At 41.5% G+C, this 15,974-nt stretch overlaps 1 protein-coding gene across 10 annotated transcripts in view; it reads right to left on the bottom strand.

The window, feature by feature from the left end:
- Positions 1–15,974, bottom strand: part of ERC2 (ELKS/RAB6-interacting/CAST family member 2) — a 538,310-nt gene that overhangs the window by 219,620 nt on the left and 302,716 nt on the right. The gene's annotated exons all lie outside the window — the stretch shown is intronic.

Below are 15,974 nucleotides of genomic sequence, written 5' to 3'. Positions count from 1 at the left end.
GACAGCAACTGGGTCCAAGATTACCCAGGGAGCTTCATGGCTGGATTTGAACCTTGGTCTCCCAGTACCTAGTCTACCACTTTAACTGCCATGCAGCACACTTTCCTCTTGCCTAGGGGATCCATGGAGTCTGTAGGTAAGAGGGATAAGCCAACAGTCATGCCACTGGAGCGCAGGCCAAGAGGTACAGATGGGGGGGGGCTCTGTCCAGGAGCTCCAGTGGTTTTTGTTGGCTGAGGCTAAGCAACCTCTGAGAATAAGAAACTAACAGCCATATTCTCCACGTTTCGTTCCCTCCTGCTCACTCCATGCCCCAAGTTGAAGGCAAGCAAACAGGCAGTGCCAGCCCCAGCTGACAGCATACCATGCACACATCTCTCAATTCCAATAGGTTAATAGGAGACTAATGGGGCATACTTAAAAATGACAATATTCCTGCACACTTCTGTGGTACCACTCTCCAGTATAAAGGACCTTCCAGCGCCCTGCCGTTCATTTTCCCTTTCAGTGCAGCTCAACATGGGAGACCCACTTTGATAGCAGAAGGATTAGTCATTATACCCTGCTTTCATAGTTATGTCAATTTTGACCTTCAAGATAATCCTGCTACCTTACAGGATAGTTTGCCTAGAAGAGAATTCTCTTTGATGGAAAACAATTAGGCTTGTGATTTTAAAAAAACAGACAGCAAAAACCACCCCACCCCCGAATCTCTTTAGATAAACTGTGCAAGTAGAGCAGAACAACTCTTTAGCTGGTGTTAAAGTACAGTGCTGTCAGGCTGGCCTCTCTGGTTAATGTCAATAGCACTACGTATAAAAGGTGACTAAAGTGTGTACAAATGTTGATCTTAGGGGAAGGTATGCCTAGAATCATACACACATCTACTATTTCATCCAGCAGGTCAGTTTAAGGGAGAGAGGGCAAAGTGGGAGTTTTCTTGCCAAAAATAGATTCCTAGCACACTTGCAACACTATACTCCAGAAGGCAACTTTACCACTTGCATTAATTGTGATATATAGAAATCAGGGGTGCTTATCCCATTAGTTTCTGTGAAGCAACAGAAGTGAATGGTGGGTGTCGCAAGACTCACTCTTCATAGGAAGAAAAACACTTTGTGCCTGATGTTGCAGTGTTCACACTTTTAGACTTATTAAAATATACTTGTAAAATAATGCATTTAGATTTCATTATTAACATGAGATACCATGAGTCGATTAATTTAGAATAAAAATGGCATTGTATCAGTAAGCTAGCAAAAAAAGAGTGCTAGCCATGTTATTTGCAAAGTAAGATAGTCTGCAATTCAACATCCATCCTATTCATTCTTAACAGCACTTTTGTTATGAGGTTGTCTCGTTTGTTTCTATCTGACAAATCTACCAAAAACTAAATACTGAAAGCATTTGTTAATGCTCATTAATGATGACTGAATAGGACTCACCTGCAGCTGTACCAGTCCTGCAGATGGATAAATACAAGAAAATGCTTCACTTTATTCATACACACAATGTGGCAGAGCAGAGGTTATATGCTAATGCATGAATCCCAAGGCATAATCTGTACAAACTGTTCTGAACAATTTGGTACAGTATTATTACATTTTGCATCCATTTTCCTCACTAAAATGCCAATATATATGGAATAACATTAAGTTATTTTTCTTCAGAATATCAGAAAGAGGTAGCTGCATACTGTTACTCATTATCAGCAAGTGGTGCTTGATATTATTTGGGTTACGTGGGGCAAGGGGAAAGAGTGCATAATTAATGTGCCCTCACAAATTAATCATCTTTCCTTTGCTCACCGTTCCTGGGAGCCTTAAAAATCATCCTTTGGTGGTGCTTGCTTAGCGCTGTCTGAACTGTCTGTTTATTGTCCAGACACTGGACAAAGAAAAACGAAGACAAACTCCGAGCACACTCTGTACATGTGCAGACTCTCATTTTACATTCTCTATAGCACTGGACAAGCAAGAAGCTGTTCCGAAAACCAAATTGCACCCGCTGAGCATTACTGACAAATGCTCAGAAAGTCTTGAGGGATCATTTTTTTATATTTAAATCACTGATTTGAAATAGGTTCCCAAGTTTCTAATTCAAATAACCCTAACTCCATGGATCAAAAGGAATAAACACATATTTTTAAAGCAGGCAAATCTGCAACATGTAAAATAAACTATTAAAATACTAGTCTCCATTATTGCTTAAACTTCTTAATTCAATGGCAGGCCAAACATTAACACCTCTGGAAATGATTCTAACTGTGCTGGTCCCGTGGGTTACCCAAGAGGCAAGGTCCAAGTCCGGACCGTGGTCAAAGGTGCAACGAGGAGGCAGTCTGTAGTAGCTGAAGCTGGGTGCAGGGCAGGGAGCTGGGTGAAGTCAGGAACAGGCTTGCAAGCAGGGAGCCAAGGTGGGTCAGGAGCTAAGGTAGGAAAGCAGGGCAGGGTTCAGGCAGGAACTAGCAACCAACAATGTTGCTCTCACAACTTGGGACTGGGGCTGGCCGGCTTTTATCTGCCCCGAGGCATAGGGTGGCCCCGATCCTCTGGTGACTCGCCTCTCCTGGCCTGGAGGTGAGCACTCCTCCTGTGGGAACTTCGTTCCCTCCACCTCTCTGCCCTGAGCACCTGCAGCTCAGGAGAGGCTGGAGGGTTACCAGACCCAGAGGCAACCTTAGCTTCCTCTGACGGGGCTGAGAGTGGAGCACCTGTAGGCAATGGTTCCTCCATCACCTCAGGAGCCAGAGCAGACTCAGTTGATGCCTGCACCTGAAGATCCAGCACAGGTGAGGACCCTTCAGGCTCATGCCCCAGCCCCAGCTCAGCTGGTTCTGGAGGCGGGGAATCCTGTGCAGGCTGGGATCCCTCAGGTTCAGCATCCAAGTCCGAATCCCAGGCCATCACACTAACTTCCATGTTGTTGTTGTTTAGTCATTAGTCATTTAGTCATGTCCGACTCTTCATGGACCAGAGCACGCCAGGCACTCCTGTCTTCCACTGCCTCCCGCAGTTTGCTCAAACTCATGCTGGTAGCTTCGAGAACACAGTCCAACCATCTCCTCCTCGTCGTCCCCTTCTCCTTGTGCCCTCAATCTTTCCCAACATCAGGGTCTTTTCCATGGAGCCTTCTCTTCTCATGAGGTGGCCCAAGTATTGGAGCCTCAGCTTCAGGATCTGTCCTTCCAGTGAGCACTCAGGGCTGATTTCCTTTCTAACTTTCATACTTACAGTATATTGCTCAAATGTTTGTCATGTATGTACAAAAAATTACTAAATTCATCCAAATAGTATTTTTCTAGGCATACAATGATCAAGGTATGATCCTAAAACATAAGCCACTGCAAGTTATATTCAAGGTGCTAAGAAAACTGGAACTTCATTCTTGAAGCTAATACATTGTGGGTGGATGACGTGCTTGGATACACAGCTAGATGCATTACTTTCCATTGAAAAATCATTCAGACTAGCATCCAAATGCAAGCCCTATCCAAATCCTGACCCAGCTAATAACCTACATGCAGCTGAATCAGGATGAGGGACTATCAACCTGCTTGCAAATTAGGGACATGCTCCCCTCTTCCCCAACACCTGTTCACTTGTGAATAATTTTACACTTTTTTGCCAATGGGTGTAAAAAAAGACTTCTCAAAGGGGACGGTATTTGGGGATGTATTTTCAGGCGATTATCTGCCCACATGTAAAACTGCAGGGTTTGTTGGAGTATACTATTTCAAGTAAATAAAAATAAAAGAGTTCTGCATTTTTTGTTTTGTTTTAAAAATCAGTTATATTAATTGTCCCTGCTTTCAATTTATATCTGTATGTAATAAATGCAGACCCTCTGCCAAACATATTGAGCTAGAGCTCTTTTTTTTGTCTATGTACAGGAATGAACCAGAGGCAAATACAAGTAACTTTTGAGGTCAAGTATTTTGGTAAAATATGCTGGTTTCTGGGCCAGGCCTTTCAGACTAATATGAGCCTAATCTCCAGTCGAAAGTTTTAGATTATGCTCCTACTGGGTTGTCTAAAAATTCTGTTTACTAAAACAGATGTGTTCTAGTTGTTATAGAAATCTCAGTGTTCTGGAAATACACGAATTAGAATGTTGGAAAGCTATTTCAGATCAACGATTTAAATCGGCTCCTTCGATTTTTTGGTTATTTAAATAATGATTCAAATCAAGAATTTAAACCTTTATAATTTAAATTGATTTACTGTGTCCAACGTGTGAGCTATCTGTAGATTTGCACTTAGTGGAGCCACAGACTATGCCTGAATTATTAGGACTGCAAGTGTAACAGGTGCTCAGGAGAAGGGAGAACTAGCTAACTACCGTAATCACTGCTTCCTCCTATACTCAGACAGGAGAGTTATGCTGCTTCTATCATAAGTAGGTTCATTCAGACAAGCAAACATATGAGATTCATGCAAACGAGCTTGCCCTCTTAGGCTACTTTATTGCAGGTTTTGCCTTACTTCAGGAGTGGGGAACATTTTCAGATCAAGGATCACATTAACGGGTAATAAAGGCTTTCTGGGAAATGATATATAATGAATTGAAAAAATGTTTAAAATAACTTTTGGTTTTGGTTTTTTGTTGTTGTTATAAAACCAGAAGCCTTTCTATTAGGTAGGTACCAACACCCCAAAGGAACAGAAAATACTTTTTCTGTATATGACAGCAGCAGCACAGATGCTACTAGCCCAGAGATGGAAAGAAGAAAGAGTTCCTGCCAGAGAGGACTGGCAAACTAAGCTGTTATGCCAAAATGGCAAAACTGACCAGAAAACGCAGAGTCCAAGAAGTCAAGAAATTAAAGAATGGGAAAAGTTTATAATTTATTTAGGAGACGACTGTAAGCAGATGAAAACATTAGCAGGATTTTAATCCAACTTGTAATGTAACAAATATTATGGACAATGTGGATAGATACAAAATATAGACTATGAAATAATATGCAGTTGGAAATGTTGACAATAGGACCCATGGAGGGGAGGGGGGAAAGTTGCGAGATTCAGAGAAATCTCTTTTTATGGATATGTATTTGGCATTGTAACTAATTTGCATTTGTAAAATCAAATAGAAATGATTTCAGAAAAGGATCGCATTACCTTCCAGATAACCTCCTGTGTACCATGTTAGTGATGGGTGGGTTCAGTAGCAAAACTAGGTGGAGCAACAACTATCCATTTTACTTTTGTAAAGCAGACTCAACCACCTGCCAGGATTTTTCCAGGGGACAAGTAAGTATTTCAAAAAAAGCAAACATTCCTGCTAGATCTGGTAACATAAAGGTGTTGTGGCCAGGGCAGACCTGCTATCCATCCACAGGTGTGCCTGGCATCCATACATGTTTCTACTTACCACTAAAACAAGGGATAGGGCCCATGTAATGGCTTTGCCCTCTGAGTGATCCAGCTCACACATGCTGCCTAAATCACTACCTCTGGTTTTGCTGGACCCCAGATTGAAACACATGGTTGCTGCAAGGATGACTGTGGCTAGGGGTTGGAAGACCACTTTGGACTGGCATGAAACAAATATGGCACCTTCCCCTCTTAGAAAAACTAACATTGAGGCTGGCAAAGGCTGAATCAGATACATTTGAAGCTGTCTGGTTTCCCTCCTTCGGCGAAGGGGCTCTGGCTGCCTGGCCAATTTTGGGGGATACAGTTTAGAGAAGTTTTTAATGTTTGATGTTTTATTGTATTTTTAATATTTTGTTGGAAGCCGCCCAGAGTGGCTGGGGAAACCCAGCCAGATGGGTGGGGTATAAAATATTATTATTATTATTATTATTATTATTATTATTATTATTATTATTATTATTATTATTATTATTATTATTATTATTATTATCTTATTTTTATTATTTTAATACTTCTTGCCCTGATGTGCATTGGGTATTGGATAACACGTAGATGTCAAAGGGAGATGATACTGCCAGCTTGGAGTAGCAAGTGGAATGGGAAATGTATTTTGATTGAAACTGTGGGGTCCTCTGTTGACAATAAATGTGAATACATTCATCCAAACCCATAAAATGAAGCAGCCAAGTATTTCAACCAACTAGAACATGGGTTACAGTCCCTGGGTTGTCTCCCATCTTACTCATACTCAGAGCAGTCCCACTGAAATTAATGGGCACAACTAATTCAATTCATTTTTATGGATCTACTCTGAGTAAAATTTAGTTGGATACAGCTGCTTATATCAAATAGAGTATTTGATCCTTCACTTAATTACTGTGCTTTTTCTATTCCACCAGGAACACATATTACCTAACAAAGGATTTGGATTGTAATCAACATTCTAAACGAGTTTAATTTTTTTGTGTACTCTGTCCCCAAGGTTAAAAACAGAAGTGTAGGAAAACTTTCACTCACTGCAAGCATGATCAGAACTATTTATATAAATTGGAGTGTGAATTCATTTTTGTGATGTGCCTTACAAAAGAGTTCCAATGGTCACTCAAACATGGACAGTGTTTAACAACAACACTTACATATGCTTCTGTACCCAGCAGAATTTACAGCATTTTTAAGGAAAAGTTTTCCTCTTCAAATATTTCCAGTAAAGAGCAGAGTTTATACAAAATGATTAGGAGTGAGGCTAGTCTAAATATAATATACTTGTAAGGGAAATAACATTTATTTCACTGAGATCCCAGGCACTGCTGATGGCAGAAGCAAGGCTGGAATGTACAGATAATTATCTTTAAGGCCAGTCGACTGTTAGAAGGCCTACATAATATCACCTTTAAGATCAAGCCAAGACATTCCAGTCTGAATCAGGGTTTATTTATTAAAGGATTTAGCACTTTTAGATCCCATATTGCTTGGAAGACCACCAATTTCCATTCTCAAATATCCAATTTCTCCAATTTCTTGTTACATGCGTAAAACCCTCAGGATCACATCTGCACATTCACAAACGAAGGACACAAAAATACCTCCTCTTTTGCTGACATAAAACTCCATTGGAATCACCTTCAAAGAAAATCTTACAGAGACTCTTCAGTAATTCATTAAGCATTGTTCATCAAGATATGGCAGAAAACATCAGAGGCATTTCTGCCTGGATATGTTCAAGTTTCGACTGGACTGGACTGGGCCAGAAACAATCAGATCAAGGCTGATTCCGGAAGGTTCTGGAAGAAGCTTTCAAGACCAATTTTGAGCAGACCAAGAAACAGAAATGATACCCATTTCCAAATGAAAACTAGGACAGCTGAGAGTGACACACTGAAATAAGGGCTCATCCCTCCCCTTTGATTTTTTAAAAACTTTGTTGTATTTTGCTGTTTTAGTCGATTGCTTCGGGAGAACTATCCCCCTGTAACTGTGCACTGTCTTTACCAATTCATGATGCTAAGCTAAATGTTATACCAGATATGCAAGTCAGAAGGCTGAATTAGATATGATGAGAAATGCATTTTACGTTATTGTTTTTAAAAGCACCGGGGTGTCTTTGTTCTAGGTTGGGACCATGATGAAAGGAGCTTTAACCCTTTCTCACATGCCATTTCCCTAAAGAAAACCACCCTCAAAGCTGTTGCTTGCTCCAAGATGCAAAACCCGTTTTATCCACACCATGGTCTTTGAGGTTTGAAGTTCAGATTTATTCCAATTTCTTTGTGTTGAAAGTATGTGGAGGATCATTGTGATATTGAGGAGTTAGTGTGGTGTGGTGCACTCCCTCCTTCTATGACCAGTTTACCTTCACCTCTTAGTAGTCAGACATGATTTTTCTTCTGTTGCTTTCTGTTTCATTTAGTTTGCTGTCTCAAACATCAGTTATTCATCTCTAGAAAGTCCTTGATGACGTCTCAAGGCCATCCACCTGTTTAGGAAGTATCTGGGATGGCTGCACAGTTATCTATACTGGTTGCTTGCCACTGTACACTTAATCTGTCCAAGGATATAAACATGATCAAAAGTGTTGTGGAACCAACACTGTAGTGTAATTACTAAAACAACCTGTGGTTCAAGAATAATTTAGTGAAATGCAGTATGGTTGATGAGATTAAGACATAAAATGGTGGGGAAAGTCCATCTCTTGAAACTTCACACATCAATTGCTGTTCTCAGGGGTTCCCAGTAACTGCAAGGACATAAGCTGTCTTTCTTTGATTTGCTTTTTATTTTCTCATCCTATAAATAAAATCTATGTATTGAAGAACAGACCTGGTGTGCTTTGTTGCTTTGTTCAAATCAAAAAATAATCTCTGCCCCTTGGCAGAACATTCCTTTTCATGATTTTGGTGAAGAGTTCCTTTTTTGCTTTGTTGTTCCCCATGGCAAGAAACCTTCACACTTCTTAGTCAGGCTTCAAAACCATTCCAAATATTCTGTTCCTATGGAACAGCTTTCCATAGGCAAAGCCCTCAACAGGCACAGCCCTCAACAGGAGAGGAGTGGTAACAGTTATTATAATTATATTTCTAATTTTTTTTTGCATATCTTGAGATTCCCTGAATGTACAGAAAGTTGATAAACCCCTACATTGTCTACAGGCAATTCCATTCCATTGTCCTACCAGTCAGCACAGAACCATCAAGTTTGTTCCTACAGATAATGATAAATTGTATTACTCAAGTAGTTTCTTTCTTTAGAAGCTTCTCAGACATTCCTTTGTGTAAAAAAAAAAAGGGGCAGCTTAAAGGCAACCTGCCTGTCTGCCATTATCAACCTTCCCCTTCAATATATAACTGCAGTGGTATGTTGCAGTTGTAGTGACAATTTACACGAAGAAACCAAACTGAAGTTCCAGAGGTCTTTCCAGTGACTTGCATGGATTGGCTGTGCACTCAAAGACATGCCCTGAAATCTTCTGCAAAGCACAATAGTTACATGGCAGATGCTTAAGTCAACTGATAAGTCAAATAGAAACTGTTCCTTGAGGGTGGAAATATTACTATTTCCCCTTTTTATATATTGTTTCAATACACATCAGGCTATGTGCACAAAGCACTATTTCCATGAGTTCCATAACAATAAACTTTACTATGTCTTCAGTCTACTTACCAAAAGTAATATTTAATTCAATGGTTTTATTATTGCTCTAGTTCCTGTTCTTGGCATTTCCTACTTTGATACCCGTATTTTTTATTTCACCAATCTTCCATTTCCCCATAAATATATTTTCTTTCTTTCTATACACATTATTGAACTGTCAAGTGTGCCTCTCTCTCTCTCTGTGTGTATTCATATGCTTTACTTTATAAGTAGCAAATAGCTCTGATCAATTTTTAAAAGAACTTTTAATCAGCCACAACATCGTCTCAACTAAGTTGGGCAGCAGTTTTAAAAATATATATATTATTTTTCAAACAAGCATTTACGAAAACCAAACACATATGCAAATCTGGCTGACCAACTAAAATTCCTGTGTTTAATCAACTAAGAACTGAGTAATAGACCTGCTTTCAAGCCTTTGCTTCCAACAGTTTTCTGCTCTCTCTAGTGCCAGTACTGAGGGCATGTTGAATTTGCTCCCACAAGATGTACTGATGACTACCAACAAGGACAGTTTTGTAAGAGGATTAGATAAATGCATAGGAAAAATAAGCCTATCAATGGTTAGCAATCATGAGCATTACATATTACTGTATTTTTCTGTCTTTTTGGGGACTCCAAAGGAGGAAAATGGGGGAAATTGCCCTCATGTATAAGATGACCCCAATTTTTAAACTTAATTTTTCAAGAGAATAACCTAGTCTTATACACGGAAAAATACGGTACCTTCGGGATCAGAAGCATGTGTCTGAATACCAGTTTGGGCGGGGAGGGGAGAGACAGATAAGCATGGAGAGTGCTATTGTTCTCACATCCTACTTATGGCTCTGCGGAGACATCTGGTAGGCGCTCTGGGAACAGAATGCTGGACTAGAGAGGACTTTGGTCTGATCAAGTAATGATTCTGTTTCTCATACAGGAGGCACAAATGGCGTGAGCACCTTACCTATATCCCCCCAGTGAGGTAGACAAATATGGGAGCTGAAGGATAAGCCTTCTCCTCAGGTTCCAAGTCAACCAAACTTCTAAAAAGTCCAGGTTGTTGGACCCAATACTGAGGCTTCCATCCACGAGACCCGACTAGGGAAAGAAGGTGAGAAATAGAAAGAAATGTTGCTGACTCAATGATGAAAAAGGGCAGAGAGCCACTTTACACTAATTTTCTCATCCAGACATTGTCAGTGGGAGGTTTTATAGGACAATGGCATAATAAGAAATTTATGACAAGCATGTCCAAACAATGCAAAACATTTTTTTCCCACAACACAGGGCATTCCAACACTTTTAAAGCCAGTGACAATTTTAAAAACAATTGAAAGAAGATTTCTTTTTTAAAAAAAAAAACCACCACAAAATCCTGTCCCAGGAATTTTTAAACTATTGGTATTCTCCTGAATAAAACATATAGCACCTAATAATGTTTAGGAAAGAAGGCCATACAATTATCCACATGCATAACCATGGTTATTAAGTTAAAGCCAAACTGAAATAAATATGATTTATTCCCACTCAAGTGCACAGAGGACCATAGCCTAAGGGAGGACAAATGATTGAAAAGATGTGTCATAATCTGTACCTTGACGAAGCAGAAACAACAATAAATGGTGTTAATTATTAGCCCTCAGGTAGGCTCAGCAAAGACTTTAATGACCAAATTCATTCTCAGACCCAGTTCCTCATTTGTAGAATGGATATAATTGTGCTTATCAGAAAGGATCACTGTGAGAATGAAAGCACTAAGGACAATAGAGTAGCTTGCACAGCTTTAAGCCCCACATATAATAACTGCAATTTTAAAATAAGCATAACTGAGCTATGCTAATAAAAGCTTGGATTTTTATATTACAATTCATATACTGTAAGAGAGCTTATTGTGTATCTAAATATTGTGTGCACAAAGAAATCAATGTGATCGTCAAGGTTGCAGATCCCCTGTGGCTATTAAGCAGTAGCATGATGCTTGTTCATTTATTACAGAATTCTCAAGTTGGTATGATTTGGGCTTTCACATGCCCCTTCCTGTTTTACTGAATAGATAAAGTAATTGTTGTTGTTGTTGTTTGTTTAGTCGTGTCCGACTCTTCATGACCCCATGGACCAGAGCATGCCAGGCACTTCTGTCTTCCACTGTCTCCCGCAGTTTGGTCAGACTCATGTTAGTAGCTTCAAGAACACTGTCCAACCATCTCGTCCTCTGTCGTCCCCTTCTCCTTGTGCCCTCCATCTTTCCCAACATCAGGGTCTTTTCCAGGGAGTCTTCTCTTCTCATGAGGTGGCCAAAGTATTGGAGCCTCAGCTTCACAATCTGTCCTTCCAGTGAGCACTCAGGGCTAATTTCCTTAAGAATGGATGCGTTTGATCTTCTTGCAGTCCATGGGACTCTCAAGAGTCTCCCCCAGCACCATAATTCAAAAGCATCAATTCTTCGGCGATCAGCCTTCTTTATGGTCCAGCTCTCACTTCCATACATCACTACTGGGAAAACCATGGCTTTAACTATACGGACCTTTGTTGGCAAGGTGATGTCTCTGCTTTTTAAGCTGCTGTCTAGGTTTGCCATCGCCTTTCTCCCAAGGAGCAGGCGTCTTTTAATTTTGTGACTGCTGTCACCATCTGCAGTGATCATGGAGCCCAAGAAAGTAAAATCTCTCACTGCCTCCATTTCTTCCCCTTCTATTTGCCAGGAGGTGATGGGCGAAGTGGCCATGATCTTCGTTTTTTTGATGTTGAGCTTCAGACCATATTTTGTGCTCTCCTCTTTCACCCTCATTAAAAGGTTCTTTAATTCCTCCTCACTTTCTGCCATCAAGGTTGTGTCATCTGCATATCTGAGGTTGTTGATATTTCTTCCGGCAATCTTAATTCCGGCTTCGGATTCTTCCAGCCCAGCCTTTCGCATGATGAATTCTGCATATAAGTTAAATAAGCAGGGAGACAATATACAGCCTTGCCGTACTCCTTTCCCAATTTTGAACCAATCAGTTGTTCCATATCCAGTTCTAACTGTAGCTTCTTGTTCCACATAGAGATTTCTCAGGAGACAGATGAGGTGATCAGGCACTCCCATTTCTTTAAGAACTTTCCATAGTTTGCTGTGGTCGATACAGTCAAAGGCTTTTGCATAGTCAATGAAGCAGAAGTAGATGTCTTTCTGGAACTCTCTAGCTTTCTCCATAATCCAGCGCATGTTTGCAATTTGGTCTCTGGTTCCTCTGCCTCTTCTAAATCCAGCTTGCACTTCTGGGAGTTCTCGGTCCATATACTGCTTGAGCCTTCCTTGTAGAATTTTAAGCATAACCTTGCTAGCGTGTGAAATGAGTGCAATTGTGCGGTAGTTGGAGCATTCTTTGGTTCTGCCCTTCTTTGGGATTGGGATGTAGACTGATTTTCTCCAATCCTCTGGCCACTGCTGAGTTTTCCAAACTTGCTGGCATATTGAGTGTAGCACCTTAACAGCATCATCTTTTAAAATTTTAAGTAGTTCAGCTGGAATACCATCACTTCCACTGGCCTTGTTATTTACAGTGCTTTCTAAGGCCCATTTGACTTCACTCTCCAGGATGTCTGGCTCAAGGTCAGCAACCACACTACCTGGGGTGTACGAGCCATCCATATCTTTCTGGTATAATTCCTCTGTGTATTCTTGCCACCTCTTCTTGATGTCTTCTGCTTCTGTTAGGTCCTTACCACTTTTGTCGTTTATTATTGCAATCTTTGTACGAAATGTCCCTTTCATATGTCCAATTTTCTTGAACAGATCTCTGGTTCTTCCCATTCTGTTGTTTTCCTCTATTTCTTTGCATTGCTCGTTTAAGAAGGCCTTCTTGTCTCTCCTTGCTATTTTTTTGGAAATCTGCATTCAATTTCCTGTATCTTTCACTATCTCCCTCACATTTTGCTTGCCTTCTCTCCTCCGCTATTTGTAAGGCCTCGTTGGACAGCCACTTTGCTTTCTTGCATTTCCTTTTCATTGGGATGGTTTTCGTTGCTGCCTCCTGTATAATGTTGCGAGCCTCCATCCATAGTTCTTCATGCACTCTGTCCACCAAATCTAAATCCTTAAACCTGTTCCTCACTTCCACTGTGTATTCATAAGGGATTTGACTTAGATTGTATCTTACCAGCCCAGTGGTTTTTCCTACTTTCTTCAGTTTAAGCTTGAATTTTGCTATAAGAAGCTGATGATCTGAGCCACAGTCCGCTCCAGGTCTTGTTTTTGCTGACTGTATAGAGCTTCTCCATCTTTGGCTGCAGAGAATATAATCAATCTGATTTCGATGCTGCCCATCTGGTGATGTCCATGTGTAGAGTCGTCTCTTGTGTTGTTGGAAAAGAGTGTTTGTGATGACCAGCTTGTTCTCTTGGCAGAACTCTATTAGCCTTTGCCCTGCTTCGTTTTGAACTCCAAGGCCAAACTTACCAGTTGTTCCTTTTATCTCTTGACTCCCTACTTTAGCATTCCAATCCCCTATAATGAGAAGAACATCCTTCTTTGGTGTCAATTCTATAAGGTGTTGTAAGTCTTCATAGAATTGGTCAATATCAGTTTCTTCAGCACCAGTGGTTGGTGCATAAACTTGGATTACTGTGATGTTAAAAGGTCTGCCTTGGATTCGTATCGAGATCATTCTATCATTTTTGAGATTGCATCCCAATACAGCTTTTGCCACTCTTTTGTTGACTATGAGGGCCACTCCATTTCTTTTACGGGATTCTTGCCCACAGTAGTAGATATGATGGTCATCCGAACTGAATTCGCCCATTCCCGTCCATTTTAGTTCACTGATGCCCAGGATGTCAATATTTATTCTTGCCATCTCATTTTTGACCACATCCAACTTACCAAGGTTCATGGTTCTTACATTCCAGGTTCCTATGCAATATTTTTCTTTACAGCATTGGACCTTCCTTTCGCTTCCAGGCATATCCGCAACTGAACGTCCTTTCGGCTTTGGCCCAGCCGCTTCATCAGCTCTGAATCTACTTGTACTTGTCCTCCGCTCTTCCTCAGTAGCATGTTGGACGCCTTCCGACCTGAGGGGCTCATCTTCCAGCGTCATAACTTTTATATGCCTTTTGTCTTTGTCCATGGAGTTTTCTTGGCAGGGATACTGGAGTAGCTTGCCGGTTCCTGCTCCAGGTGGATCACGTTTGGTCCAAACTCTTCACTATGACCTGTCCATCTTGGGTGACCCTGCACAGCATAGATCATAGCTTCTCTGAGTTATTCAAGCCCCTTTGCCACAGCAAGGCAGTGATCCATGAAGGGGAGATAAAGTAATTAGTGAAGTGGATTTCTACTACATTAATTAGACTGTAGTATTGCCCAGGTGATTTGAACTGTTCTGGGAAAGAATGAAGGATTTCAATTGAATGGTCCAAGATACACTTTTTTCAAACATGGTGCAGCCAGTTTACTCATTAATTGTCCCATGTGGTAGGGAGGAGAGATGGCAAGCAAGCCCAATGCATGGGCCTTTAATACTCATTCATAGCCATCCTGCTAACTATATTGTTTAAAAAAATGGAAAATGGCTATGCCATGGTCACTCCACCATGATTTCTCCTCTTTAATTTAAATTAAATTTCAGCCCAACCCGCAACTAATCCTTGGAGTAATCCTGCTTGGAAGTAGAGCACCAGCAAGGAGCAGTGGTTAGTGTTTTGGTCCAGGCATGTTGGTGACCGGGGTTCAAACCCCAACTCTGTTACGAAGGTCACTGGGTGACCTGGGGCCAGTCACGGCTTCTCAGCCTAACCTACCTCATAGGGTTGTTGTGGGGAGAGGGAGGGGGAGGGGAGAACCACATACACCACCTTGAGCTCGTCCATCTGTTGAATTAAAAGGGAAGGTTCATTACTAAATTCATTGTTTTCCTGGCTTCAGGACTATGCACACTTACAGCGGAGTAAGTAAGCATTGGGATCCGAGGGCAGGAAGAAGAAGAGAAGAGTTTGGATTTTGCATCCTGCTTTATCACTACCCGAAGGAGTCTCAAAGCGGCTAACATTCTCCTTTCCCTTCCTCCCCCACAACAAACACTCTGTGAGGTGAGTGGGGCTGAGAGACTTCAGAGAAGTGTGACTAGCCCAAGGTTACCCAGCAGCTACATGTGGAGGAGCGGAGACGCGAACCTGGTTCACCAGATTACAAGTCTACCACTCTTAACCCCTACACCACACAGGAGGAAAGGTCAGCATTGGGGGGAAAGAGAGGGAAGATCAACATGGAGTAAGGGGAAAGGGAAGGGTGGGGAGATCAACAGTGGCAGTTGCCCACTTTTCATCCTCCTCCAGCTGCCACCCCTCTCTGGCCTTGGTGAAAAGCAAATGGTGTTGCTGCTGCAAAGCAGCCTCTGGACAGAAAGGAGGCAGAAGCCGAAAGGAGAAGGAACAGCACCAATGTGCAACGGGGGGTTGGATCTGCCACCCCTGTGGATCAGGAAGTTCCTGCCATCCAAGGCAGTCATCTAATGTGTCCTCATGGGCAGCCTGGCCCTGGGCTAATTACAGGGGAAGCAAAAATTCAACATGTGATAGTGATTCCTTCCAGTGAAGGACATAAATACAGGCAGCTAGACCAGTAGAACTTTGTATGGTCATGATGTTCTGAAGATGTTAAGAAGAGTATGTCCAGTGGATCTCTTGTACCAGATCAGGAAAGTAGACTTCTGGGAGACTCGAGCAGGTGCACAAATATGATAGCTCTTATTAAATTCAGTTAGAGCAACCCAGCGTGCCAGCTGTAGATCACTCTTGCCCTGGAGTGGACTAGTGCTTACACTGGCTAGCTTTCAGTGCCAGATGAAACCATTTCTGTCCTGCTGGGCCTTTCAAGTGCAGGCAATCCTAGTTTTGCATGGGGCGGCTTCCAAGTAAAGAGTTCTGTTCCACCCTCCCCCACCCAGTTGTGCCTCCATCCCTCCCTGTTAGTGATGTTTTAGTGAC

Source organism: Podarcis bocagei, assembly GCF_964188305.1.
Source record: "Podarcis bocagei genome assembly, chromosome: 2".
Classification (NCBI taxonomy): Eukaryota; Metazoa; Chordata; class Lepidosauria; order Squamata; family Lacertidae; genus Podarcis; species Podarcis bocagei.
The sequence above is the reverse complement of the archived record's forward strand: the minus strand, read 5'-3'. Positions and strand labels throughout refer to the sequence as shown.